We start from the raw sequence: 13,613 nt of genomic DNA, 5'->3' as shown, positions 1-13,613 counted from the left end.
AGCTCCTGTGAGGTTTTTCTCAAAAATCTATATAACCTCAATCTAAGAATGAAAAAACATCAGACAAACCCCAAATGGGGGGCATTCTGCAAAACTCCTGATTGGTACTATCCAAAAATGTCAAGATCATGAAAGGTAAGGAAAGATTGAGGAACTGTTAGAGACTGAAGGAGACTAAGACATGGTAAGTAAAGGCAATGTTGGAGCCTACATCAGATCCTGGAACAGAGGAAGGCTATCAGTGGAAAATTGGTGATAGTCAAATAAAATCTGTGCTTAAGTCAATAGTATTGTGCCAATGTTAATTTCCCAGTTTTGATGAATACACCATGGTTACATGTTAATATTAGGGGAACTTAGGTGAAGGAGACATAGGAGCTCAGTAGAGGAATATAGATTTGTACTATCTTTTCAACTCTTCTGCAAGTCTAAAATTATTTTAGGGGCACCTGGGTAGCTCAGTTGGTTGGGTGTCTGGCTTTGGCTCAGGTCATGATCTCACAGTTCATGAGTTCGAGCCCCACATTGGGCTGTGTGCTGACAGCTCAGAGCCTGGAGCCTGCTTCAGATTCTGTGTCTCCCTTTCTTGGCCCCTCCCCTGCCTGCACTCTGTCTCCCTTTCTCTCAGAAGTAAATAAACATTAAAATAAATAAATAAATAAATAAATAAATAAATAAATAAAATAATTTGAAAACTTAGAAAATTTAATTCAAATATAAAAATTAAATGATACACAAATTTGTTGTCTTCTGCTTCCTATGGCTGAACTGTGCCTTCTGGAGGGTCCTGTTAGGTTTTAATACTTTAGGTAAAATGTGTCTCTTCTCCCTCATTTATTTATTTATTCACTTACTTATATCAGTGTGGACTTGTAGACATTTATTATATTATTTGGGTTATAATACAATACAATCATTATTTATTTTGTTGATCAATTTATTCCAGCATTGGCCATTGGTACAGTGTAACAAACGTGGTTCCCATGTATAAAATCTTCTCTTTAGAAAGACAAATACCATTAGGCCATAAGCTACTTGAGAGCAGGGATCATATCTTATTCATCTCTGTGTCCTGTATGCCTGGTGGTGCCTTAATAAATACCTACTGAACTGAACTGACCTATGCTATATAGACATGTAATAGATATACGCATATTCACACACACACACACACACACACACATACACATATATATAAAGAAGTGAAGAGGAAGCAAAAGATTACACAATAAAGACATGAGTTTCTAAAACTGAAGAGCCAAATATAAAAATAAAACATTTCATGAATTAAATGAGTATGTTTTAGGGGCGCCTGGATGGCTCAGTCAGTTGAGTGGCAGACTTTGGCTCAGGTCACGATCTCACGGTCCGTGGGTTCGAGCCCCACATCGGGCTCTGTGCTGACAGCTCAGAGCCTGGAACCTGCTTCAGATTCTGTGTCTCCCTCTCTCTCTCTGCCCCTCCCCCACTCACATTCTGTCTCTCTCCCTCAAAAATAAATAAACATTAAGAAAATAAAAAAATAAATGAGCATGTTGTATAAGTTCAGATGCTATAAATCCTTTCCTCTCTGTTAAGCTTTTAGGTTATTTGGCAGAACACATTTGCCTTTGCCACCTGGTGACAGGATGGCAGTAATAGCAGTGGCTGACAGACTCTCCACTTTTCTCCCGTGAGACACCTCCCACAAAGTGTTCAAAGTTCCCTATGTAACCATAAAAGAACATCTCGTGATGGCTCCTGTGAGCTGACGGCAGCCATGGAGTCACTGAAAAGGGAAATCATGCAGCGGGAAATAATGGACTGCCTTTTGCACACCCACTTTGTCTTCAACTCAGCATGAGTAAGAGAATAAGGACTAAAAGAGAGAAATGAATACAGGAGTGAGCGTTTTGCCCCATTTTGCAGTGATAGATAGAAAAGGACAGATGGTGGATGGATCAGATGGGAGCTGTTTTTATCTTTTCTTTTTCTAGATTCTTTTCTTTATGTGTATCTGAATATGTGTGTATGTGAGTGTGTGAGAGATTCAGAGATTGGGAGGGGACTGGAATTCATTTTTGAATGTGTGTAAGAGGCCATATGCAGTCACAGTTATACACATTTAGAGGTGTAGATAGATTTGGAGACAAAATTGCCTGCCTGCCAATTTTTCTAAATAAATATGTTCACAGATTTCATAGCATTAATGAGCTGCAAAATAACCACATATTGAAGCTGGATGCAGCTGTCTATACTGAGTTTGAGACTATTTTAAGTGAATATTAAACTACTAATATAAATTAGAGAGGCCAAATTCTCAAAGATGCTTAAATAAGAAGACAGAATGAATAGGAGTATATGGTTTGGATTTCAAATGTGAGATTCACGAGTATTTATTATAACTTTATAGTTTCCATATATGCTTTTCGTGCGTGTAAGTTAAAATATATGCACTGAGTGTATGGTAAAAAAGATAATAATAAAAAAGTTTTTAATTAGTTTGTAGGCAACTACAAATGTTTAAAGTTTAAAAGGTGAAGCACAAACTATAGTTATGATACACGTGTAATGATGCTCACAGCTGCCAGATGCAATGTATGTAGCATTGTTGCGACAGTTTTGACTTAGCCTTAGGTTAAACTAAAAAATACTTATCATGATGCCAACATACCTGTGCAGTGCTGAATTTTAACAGTAATTTTAGTAATAAAAATGTTTCTGTTATTATGGACTAAGAAAAATAGATGATTGATCAAGGTAGACAAAAACAAGCCTGAACCCTTCTTTTTTTTTTTAATTTTTTAACGTTTATTTATTTTTGAGACAGAGAGAGACAGAGCATGAATGGGGGAGTGTCACAGAGAGAGGGAGACACAGAATCTGAAACAGGCTCCAGGCTCTGAGCTGTCAGCACAGAACCCGACACGGGGCTTGAACCCACAGACCGTGAGATCATGACCTGAGCCGAAGTCGGATGCTTAACCGACCGAGCCACCCAGGCGCCCTAAGCCTGAACCCTTCTAATGGCCCAATTCATGGATGTAGGCAGGGGTACACTCCAACTCAAGTCTGACTCCACAGCCCATGTTTTTTCCATTATATCATGTCTTTTCAAAGTTCTATTGCCATTAAAGTTCTAACTTAAACATCATCCCAGGGGAACTTAGCTGAAAGTCAGCCTTAGGAGAGAAAATGAAAGTGCCACTCGACAGGCTAGTTCTAAAAGTTATATAGAAGTGCAGGAGTGCCTGGGTGGCTCAGTTGGTTGAGCATCCAACTTCAGCTCAGGTCATGATCTCATGTTTTGTGGGTTTGAGCCCTACATCGGGCTCACTGCTATCAGTGCGTACCCCACTTCAGATCCTCTGTTCCCCTCTCTGTCTGTTCCCTGCTCACACTCTTTCAAAAATTAATAAACATTTTAAAAAATAATAAAAGTTATATAGAAGTGCAAAGTAACAAAAATAGCCAAAACCTTTTTGAAGAAGAACTAAAAAGGAGAACTTATTCTCCCGAGTATAAACACACAGTAGAGGGGTGCCTGGGTGGCTCAGTTAGTTAAGCGACTGACTCTTAAATTCTTTTTTTAAGTTTATTTATTTTTGATAGAGACAGATCGCAAGCATGAGCTGGGGAGGGGCAGAGAGAGAAGGAGACACACAATCCAAAGCAGGCTCCAGGCTCCAAGCTGTCAGCACGGAGCCTGACTCGGGGCTCAAACTCACGAACCGTGAGATCATGACCTGGGCCGAAGTTGGACGCTTAACTGACTGAGCCACCCAGGCGCCCCTAAGTGACCAAATCTTGATTTCGGCTCAGGTCATGATGCTACGGTTTGTGAGATTGAGCCTGGTGCCCTGCTCTGAGCTGACAGTGTGGAGCCTGCTTGGGATTCTCTCCCTTCTTCTCTCTCTGCCCTCCCTCACTCTCTCAAAATAAATAAATACACATTTAAAAGATAAATAAATAAAAATAAATACATGGTAGAAAGCTATAGGAATGAAGACAGTGTGGTGTTGGTGCAAAGAAGGACAAACAGAATGAAATAGCTCACAGTTGATGGACATTTGGTTCTTAACATTTGGTTCTTACTGCAGAGCAGTAGGGAAAGAGCAGTCTTTTCAACAAATAGGATATTTGAACAAGAATATTGGGGAGAAAGGGGCGCCTGGGTGGCGCAGTCGGTTAAGCGTCCGACTTCAGCCAGGTCACGATCTCGGGGGTTCGAGCCCCGCGTCGGGCTCTGGGCTGATGGCTCAGAGCCTGGAGCCTGCTTCCGATTCTGTGTCTCCCTCTCTCTCTGCCCCTCCCCCGTTCATGCTCTGTCTCTCTCTGTCCCAAAAATAAATAAACGTTGAAAAAAAAATTAAAAAAAAAATAAAATTGATGTACTTTAAAAAAAAAAAAAAGAATATTGGGGAGAAAAAAAAAAGGGACATAACCCTTAACTTATACCATACATAAAAATCAATTCAAGGTGGATTGTAGATCTAAATTTGAAAGGCAAAAAATTAAAGTTCCTACAGAATAATAAAAATCTTCATGACTTGGTATAAGGGAAGCATTCCAAAACAAGATACATAAATTTAAAGTTGACAAATTTGACTCTGTTAAAATTAAGAACTTCCATTCATCGAAAGACATTATTAAGATAATAAAAAGACAAGCCACAAAAAAGGAAACAAAAATTTAATGTATAGAGTTGATGAATCACTGTTATACATGTGAAACTAATGTAACATTGTGTGTCAATTATAAAATATTAAAAAAGGAAAATAAATTTACAGCATATATAACTGACAAAGGGCTTGTATTCAAAATATATAAAGAACTGCTAGAAATAAGAAAAAGATAAACAATCCAATTGAAAATAGGCAAGAGATTGGGGCGCCTGGGTGGCTCAGTCGGTTAAGTGTCTGACTTCAGCTCAGGTTGTGATCTCATGGTTCGTGGGTTCGAGCCTGGCGTCAGGCTCTATGCTGACAGCTCAGAGCCTACAGTCTGTTTCAGATTCTGTCTCCGGCTCTCTCTGCCCCTCCCCTGCTTGTGCTCTGTCTCTCTGTCTCTAAAATAATAAACATTAAAAAAAAATTTTTTAAAGAAAGAAAATAAGCAAGAGATTTAAATAGGCATTTCTCAAAACAGGATATCAAATAGCCAATAAACATGAAAATTGCCCAACCGCATTAGTAATCCAGGAAATGCAAATTAAAACTACATTTGGATAGTATTGCATATCCACTAGAACAGCTAAAATTAAATACACTGACCATAACAATTGTTGGCAAAGATGTGAAGCAGTGGAAACTCTCATATTCTGCTGGCAGAAGTGATACAACCAATGTGACTTTCTCAACGAAAGTTAAAAGATGCACATACCCTTATGACTCAGCAATTCAACACTCAGGTACCCATAGAAATGTGTGCACATAATAAACCAAAGAGACATATACATAAATGTTCATGGAAGTATTATTTGTAATCTCTCTAAACTGGAAACAACCCAAGTATGGCATTGACAGCAGAATAGATAAATATGTAATGTGATGCTCTCATTCAATAAAATGATATACAGCAATGAAACTGAACAGACCACATCTACATACAATGTTATGGATGAATCTCACAAACAAAATGTCTTGTTAAAGAAGCTAGATACAAAAGAATACATAATGTGTATTTCCATTTGTAGCAAGTTTGAAAAAATGGGCAAGACTAAACTATAATGTTTTAGAGTGCATACTTAGAAATGTCAGGAAAATGGTTAGCTTTGGGAGAACGGAGGAGATCGTGATTGTGAGAAGGTTCTGGTAATGTTATTTTGCTTGAGCTGAGTAGTGGTTTACATGGGTGTTTGCTTAGTGGTAATTCTCTGAGCTATACATTTTTGTGTTGTGTACTTTCCTGATTGAATTATATTTTACAACAAAAAGGTTTAAAGAAAAAGGGTCAGAATCTTTTTATCCCTGTAATTCTACCCAGGAAAAAAAGTATTGAATACTTTTGCACAAGGCTTGGTGCTCCTTTCTGAAGTGAAGAGTAGAATGGGAACAAAAATGAATGTCATGATTTTTGACTTTGAGAAGCTTACAGTCTTATGGAGATGAGAGATACATAAAATATTACAAGGTAGAATTTAATTATCAACAAAGATACTGTTCTATTATTTGTACCAGTTGGATTCCTACAAAACAATATCTAAAAATTGCATTGTAAAAATGATCGTCTCAGGGCACCTGGGTGGCTCAGTCAATTAAGGGTATGAATTTGGCTCAGGTCATAATTTCATGGTTCTTGAGTTTGAGCCCCACATTGTGAGGCTCTGTGCTGCCAGCTCAGAGCCTGCCTTGGATCCTCTGTCTTCCCCTCTCTGCCCCATCCCCTGAATGTTCTATCTCTCTCTCTCAAAAATAAAATAAACATTAAAACATAAAGTGACTGTTTTAATGGGGAGAATTGAGCCATCTCTTCGGTAATTTCAGCAATAAAAATATTTTTGTTATTGTGGCCTAAAAAATAACAGATTGGTTGACCAAAACAGACAAAAACAAACCTGAATCTTTCTCCTGGCCCTTTAGCTTCACACTCTGGAACTTCTCTATTTCTGTTATCATCTTTGGCCTGAAGTTTTCTAAGCATTTATTTTCCAGAAAGATAATTTTAAAAATCTTATTAACATTTACTCTAATGATATGAAATCCAACAGCTCCAATGATATTGCATGTCTTTTCAAAAAAAGCTATTACTCTCAACTTTTGCATAAGTCATAGCCTTTATTTTCCTAGCTCTACACAATGTTATCATTAACCCAGCACTTCTAATACACGTTATTATCACATTTGTTACCCATTGTTATGACATATGACGCAGGAGTGAAATATGATGCAAAACAAATTTACGCCCAGTTCACAAACAAGAGGCCAAGTTAGCTGTCAGCCATTCATTCAGTCTTATGTTCCTACATAACAAGCAGCAGCAATTGTGTCTCATGGCTGGATCATAGAATCTGTAGCCAGTCTAGGCACTGTGACTCACATTCCCTATGCATTTAATTATATCCAGTTTGCAAGACGAAAACCCGCAGTAGGTAAAATGCCTATACATGTAAGTTGCTATGGAAACGTAGAAAAAGAAATGTTTAATTCCTTCTCGGAGGTGCCAGGGAAATTGAAGTTCAGGGAAGGTTTCACATTTGATCTGAATTTTGAGCAGGAGTAGAGAAGAGGGGGAGGCATCTCCAGGTTATGATGAGGTGGGAACAAAGGCAGAAAACATTGCCAGGGAAGTCCAGACAACAAATTAAACTGTCATGATTGAAACAGGTGTTTTTGAAAGCCAGTTTTCAAAACCTTTTAAAATAATGCAAATATATATCCATCTCATTAAGTAGAACTAGTATATCTAATTTCCTGAGAATAGATGCTGTTGCTCCCCAGTCACTTCTCAATGGCATATTTATTTAGATGATTTCACTCTTGTTAATCTGCATTCATTTTCTTCCCATTAGACATTTTCCCCTTTATAAAAATTACTGTAATTCACAAAAGGTGCTGGCAGTCTCTGATAAAAATGTATTTCCATGAATGGGCTTTTGTGTGGTTTAGCAGCACAACACTGAACTCTAAGCAGGATATCTGGATCCTGGTCCTGGCATGACCTTCAAAGGGCTCCATGAACCTGTGTAAGTCACTCAACCTGTTTTGACCTCAAGTTTTTTATCTGTATGACAAGATGATCTCCAAGATCCCTTCTATTGTAATGATCCTTTCGGATAGTGGACTGTGAGCTATCAAGCGGCCTAGTGTCCTAGTGTCCTAATCTCCTAGTGTCTGCCTAGGAGATTTGCCTCAGATGCCTGATGCAAGACAGAAATTAAAATATTTACTTTCTAAGAAAGAGCCTTTTGGGTAGAGTTCCCTAGATGGTTTTAAAGCATTAAGAAGAACCTCAATTTAGGTATGTGATAAACTATAATAGTAATGCTAATCTGTCATTAAAATTTAGTTAAATTAGATTCAGAAATCTGTAGGCTTGATTAATGCTATGCTGTTTTAGAAAATTATAGTAAAATATACATTACATGACTTATCTTTTTAACCATTTTTAAGTGAACAGTTCAGTAGCATTATGTATATTCACAATATTGTATAACCATCATGGCTTTTTTTTTTATTTCTTATTTTTTTTATTTCTTATTTATTTATTTTGAGAGAGAAAGAATCCCAAGCAGCCTTCGTGCTGTCAGAGCAGAGCCTAATGTGGGGTTTCATGTGATGAACGGTGAGATCATGACCTGAGCCAAAATCAAGAGTCAGACACTTAACCAACTGAGCCACCCAGGTGCCCTGCCCACATCATGGCTGTTTACTAATGCTTTGCTTCTGTATTTTGCTTTTGTTCCCCTAGTTTCCTTAGAAAATATTATTTTAAATACATTCTGTCCTTCTTTCAACTGAATTAAAAGAAAAAGGGCCTTTTCTCAATTTTTTCTCAATTTGGGGCCCCTTTTTCCCCTCAGGGGGCATTTGGCAATGTCTGGAGATATTTTTGGTTGTCACAACTGAGAGGTGGGAATGTTCTGACATTTAATTGCTACAAGCTAAGAATACTGCTAAATATCCTACAATGTTCAGGACAGGCCGCCACAACAAAAAATTAACTGTTCCAAAATGTCATTAGGGTTGCTTTTAAGAATCCTTGTTTAGGGGCGCCTGGGTGGCGCAGTCGGTTGAGCGTCTGACTTCAGCCAGGTCACGATCTCGCGGTCTGGGAGTTCGAGCCCCACGTGGGGCTCTGGGCTGATGGCTCAGAGCCTGGAGCCTGTTTCCGATTCTGCGTCTCCCTCTCTCTCTGCCCCTCCCCCGTTCATGCTCTGTCTCTCTCTGTCCCAAAAATAAATAAACGTTGAAAAAAAAATTAAAAAAAAAATCCTTGTTTAGCCATAAAAAAGAAAAATGAAATCTTGCCATTTGCAACAATATGGATGGGCTTTGAGGGCACTATGCCAAGTGAAATACGTCAAATGGAGAAAAGACAAATACCATATGATTCCACTTGTATATTAGTGGAATCTAAGCCCTGCGCTCCCCCCCCCCCCCAAAACCCCAGACTCATAGATACAAAGAACAGATTGGTGGTTGTCAGAGGTGGGGGGTGGTGAGTGAAATGGGTAAAGGTGGTCAAAAAGTACAAACTTCCAATGATAAAATAAGTAAATCAAAGGGATGCACAGAGTGGTGACTTTAGTTAATAATATTACTGAAAGTTGCTAAGAGAGCAGACCTTAAAAGTTTTCATCACAAGAAAATAATTTTTTAACTATGTGGTAATGGATGTTAACTACACTCATTGTGGTGATCATTTTGCAATATATGCAAATATCAAATCATTATGTTGTACACCTGAAACTAATATAATGCTATATGTCAATTATATCTCATTTAAAAAAGAAAAAAGAATCCTTCCTCTCTCAGAATCAATATGGGGCTCAATGTTTCTCAACTCAGCCTTGGGAGGCACGGTAGCAGCAAGAATGGGAAAGTTCTGAAACCTAGTGAAATACAGCAAGGCTTGGGCAGATAAAGAGTAGAAATGAAATTAGGATGGACTGTGAACATTCCCTTTCCTCCTGGTGATCCCCTCAGTGCTCTGCTCTCTAATTCTGTGGTAGTGGTCATTTTATAACCCTTCTTGCAGTACAAGGTTTATTAATGGTACAAGTTATACTATTAAAAAGGCTGACCCAAAAGGCAGGAGACGTAAGCTGAGAAAGGCAGTTTTTAATTGCTTCTTCCTTTGGGATGAGTTTCTAAGAGGCAACCTCTCCTTGAAATTTGGCTGCTATTACACCTTTACTACTCCCATCTCACCCCCAACTCACTAGGGATATATCTGGTTCTGGTTGTGGCTTGTTTGAGGTCTTTTTCCAAGAGACATAAAACTTGGTTAAGTCCAACTGAACTCCCTACCAGAAAAAGTAAGCAGTAATTCCTTTTATAACCTTATTCTCGCTTATTTGCATTTGAATATCTTTTTATGAGTGGGAAATGAAAAAACAGAATTGCAGCCTGTGCTGAGAATTATAGATAACCTTAGAAGAGTGTCACATTGGTGATCACCATTTTTCATGTGTCATAAAACAAAAACAGCTAAGAACTATTGGCTTATTAGAAAATTTTAGCCATAGCTTAAATGAAACATAATTAGAAAGGTAAATCTGCTACTGTAAAGAATGTGCATTGTAATCAACTTTCAATAGTTTAAAATGACCTATTTGTGGAATTCATATCACCGTTCTCCTCTATTAGTAAAGATAGGATTTAAAGCAACCCAACCTTTGGAGTTGGGAGCTTTACTTTGGCTACCATGTAAGCTGACAGTTCGGTTTGTCTACATTTCCATGTAAGATCTATCTGTTAGGTCAGTTTTTATTTTTTTAATTTTAACTTTTTCTATTTTTTTAAGCTTTTATTTAAATTCTAGTTAGTAAACATGCAGTGTAATGTTAGTCTCAGGTGTACAATTTAGCGATTCAACACTTACAGACAGCACTCCTTGCTCATCACAAGTGCACTCCTTAATCTCCTTAATCTCCATCACCTGTTTCACCCATCCCACCACCCACTTCCCCTCTTTTATTTTTTTTTATTTTTTTTTTTTTTCAACATTTATTTATTTTTGGGACAGAGAGAGACAGAGCATGAACGGGGGTGGGGCAGAGAGAGAGGGAGACACAGAATCAGAAACAGGCTCCAGGCTCTGAGCCATCAGCCCAGAGCCTGACGCGGGGCTCGAACTCACGGACCGCGAGATCGTGACCTGGCTGAAGTCGGACGCTTAACCGACTGCGCCACCCAGGCGCCCCCACTTCCCCTCTTTTAACCATCAGTTTGTTCTCCATAGTTAAGGGTCTGTTTCTTGGTTTGCCTCTCTCTGTGTTAGATCAGTCTTTAAATTCCAGGACTTTCACCTGTATGTTAATTAGCTAGGATTTAAATAAAAACTTGAGGACAAAATACATAAAATAAATTTCAGGACTTTGCTCATTTAAAGAGCAGGAATTATTTTGACCCCAGGTCTATGTTAGAAATTAGTTGAACTGTCCTTATGACACAAATATGGGGGAAATGGCCAGGTTGTTAGTTTCTGTATTTGATGGGTTTTTTTTCCTTATTTATTTTGAGAGAGACAGAGAGAGTGCAGGAGATGATCAGAGAGAGAGGGACAAGAGAATCTTAACTAGGCTGTGTGCTGTCAGTGTGGAGCCTGATGTGGGGCTTGACCTCACTGCTCTGAGACCATGACCTGCTGAGATGAAGCGTTGGACATTTAACTAACTGAGCCACTCAGGCACCTCTGTATTTGATGTTTTATGAAGTCTCAAATGATTGCTGTTAGAATAAGATCACAACCTTTGACCTAAAGAGAAATAATTTGTCTCTGGAATGAAGTTAAGAAACGAGGTAACTAGAGCAGCATTTCTCAAGGTATGTTCCACAGGACATTAATTCCAAGGAAGTTAGGAAATGCTATGGCAAAAAGGGGGTGGGGACTTAAAACCAAGGCCCAAATTAATTAATAGGTTTAATGACTTAAAATGTCAGCTCTTTAAGAGACAGGCATTAAAGCGGTTTTTCAACATAGTCTCCATATTTTTTACTCAAGATAGCATTAAGTCCTGGATATTACATGCACTGGTTTAACAATGATCTACTCTTGGTGATCTTGCTCCTGGAATTTTGTCCAAGTTTCAAACAGAACTGAAGATTGACCCTGCCCTGTCCTTAAGACATGATCTGGCTACTGCTGGTTGCCTCCCAGGTAACTAGCCTTCTTTTTTTTAATCAAGATTGTCTGTGGAAGACATCCAATGACTACTTATTCCTTCTTATTTGGTGCACTAAAATGTAGGTTTCCTTTCTTCTCTACTAGAAATTTTATAAAGTAGTAAGCATGCAAACATTTTTGTAACATTGTGTTCTTCCTTTTCTTCTGATATAATTTATATGCATTACTTTAAGCTAAAAGAACAAACTAAGCATAAGCTAATACAACATTTTCCCAATGAAAGCTTCGTTCTCCAAGTGACAGTTTATGATGTCCACATGCTTCTAGACATGTGTCCACAGCCTCTGCCTGCTATCCAACACATACAAAGGTTGTGCATGAATGCTCATACAAGCATTAGTCATAACAGTCAAAAAATGGAAACGAACTAAATATCCATCAACTGATGACATAAATAAAATGTGGCATATCTATACATTGGAATATTTGGCAATAAAAGTAATGAAGTACTAATACATGCTATAAACATGGATGAATCTCAAACACAATATACTGAATGAAAATAAGACAATCTCAAAGGACCACATATTGTATGATTCAAGTTATATAAAATATCCAGAACAGGCAATCCATAGGGGGAAAAAAGAGAGGAAGAGAGAATGAGGAGAGACTGCTTATGGGATAATGAAAATGATATGGAATTACAAAGTGGTGATGGTTGCAAAACTCTGTAAATACACACAAAATCATTGAACTATACACTTTAAAATAAGTACTTTATGGCATATAAATCATATTTCAATAAAGTTATCAAAAAAATCAGTAGGTTTCTTTATTATAGAACTTCTTATGTAGCCTTTAATATCTTAAAGTAATTTGTGAATCTTTAAATAGAAAGCAGAGGATGAAGTGATTTCCAAAATTATTTGCTTCTTGGACTACCTCCCCATCTATTTTATGAGCATCCCATGGAAATGCTATTTCTATGTAGCCAATTAGGAGAACCCCTATCTAGGATAAATAAACTATCTTTAATTCCTAGCAAGAGGTAAATCCTTGTTAATCCCTGGGTAGCGTTTTGGGGGAATAGTTGAACGGATTTAGATGAGATGGGTCTGATCCTGCTACTTAAGCCAAAGTTATAGATAAATAATACTTTAGCTAAGACATGTATCCAAACAAGCAATATTTCAAGTTAGTGAATTCTTAGACTTAATCTGCCTTCGCCCCCAAATTATCTCCTAGTGGAAAAGGAAGAAAAGTACTGGAGAGAGGTCTCCTGCTCCAAGCATTCTCAGGAGAGATGGACATCTGTCTTGCTTGGATAGATCCTTCTTGAGGAATAAAAGGCAGGTCAGGGTGTGAGGAACACCAAGCATGATGAAACTTTCCAGGCCTTACCTACCACCTCACTCTTCGACCAAGGGAATGGTTTGTGTCTTGTGACAAAGCTAGCTGACTAAACAAGGAATCTTGTTTCCTTTTCCGAAGGAATTCATTTTCCAATGCATCAGTCAGCCATCCTAATATTTTCCAGAAGTGAAAAACTGTCTGGACAGATGTTTCCTCCGGAACAACCTCCCAGAGGTGGAGAAAAAAAAAAAGGATAAAAGGGGAGTATTGATGGATGGCACATCATAAACTGATTATCAAAATGTATCTTAATATAATTTCTCACATATTTCTTACACATTGGCAGGAGGAAGTTAAAGGCATGACATGGTATTCAGTCGAGAAAGTTGATTTTGTTATGATAGAGGATAAAGCCACAGGAATAAGTTAGCTGCATGGCTTAAGACTCAAAACAACTACATCCCCACACAGCTGTTGCATAGATTTGAGAG

This window comes from Prionailurus viverrinus, chromosome B3 (genome assembly GCF_022837055.1).
Source record: "Prionailurus viverrinus isolate Anna chromosome B3, UM_Priviv_1.0, whole genome shotgun sequence".
Lineage (NCBI taxonomy): Eukaryota > Metazoa > Chordata > Mammalia > Carnivora > Felidae > Prionailurus > Prionailurus viverrinus.
This window is presented reverse-complemented; position numbering follows the sequence as displayed.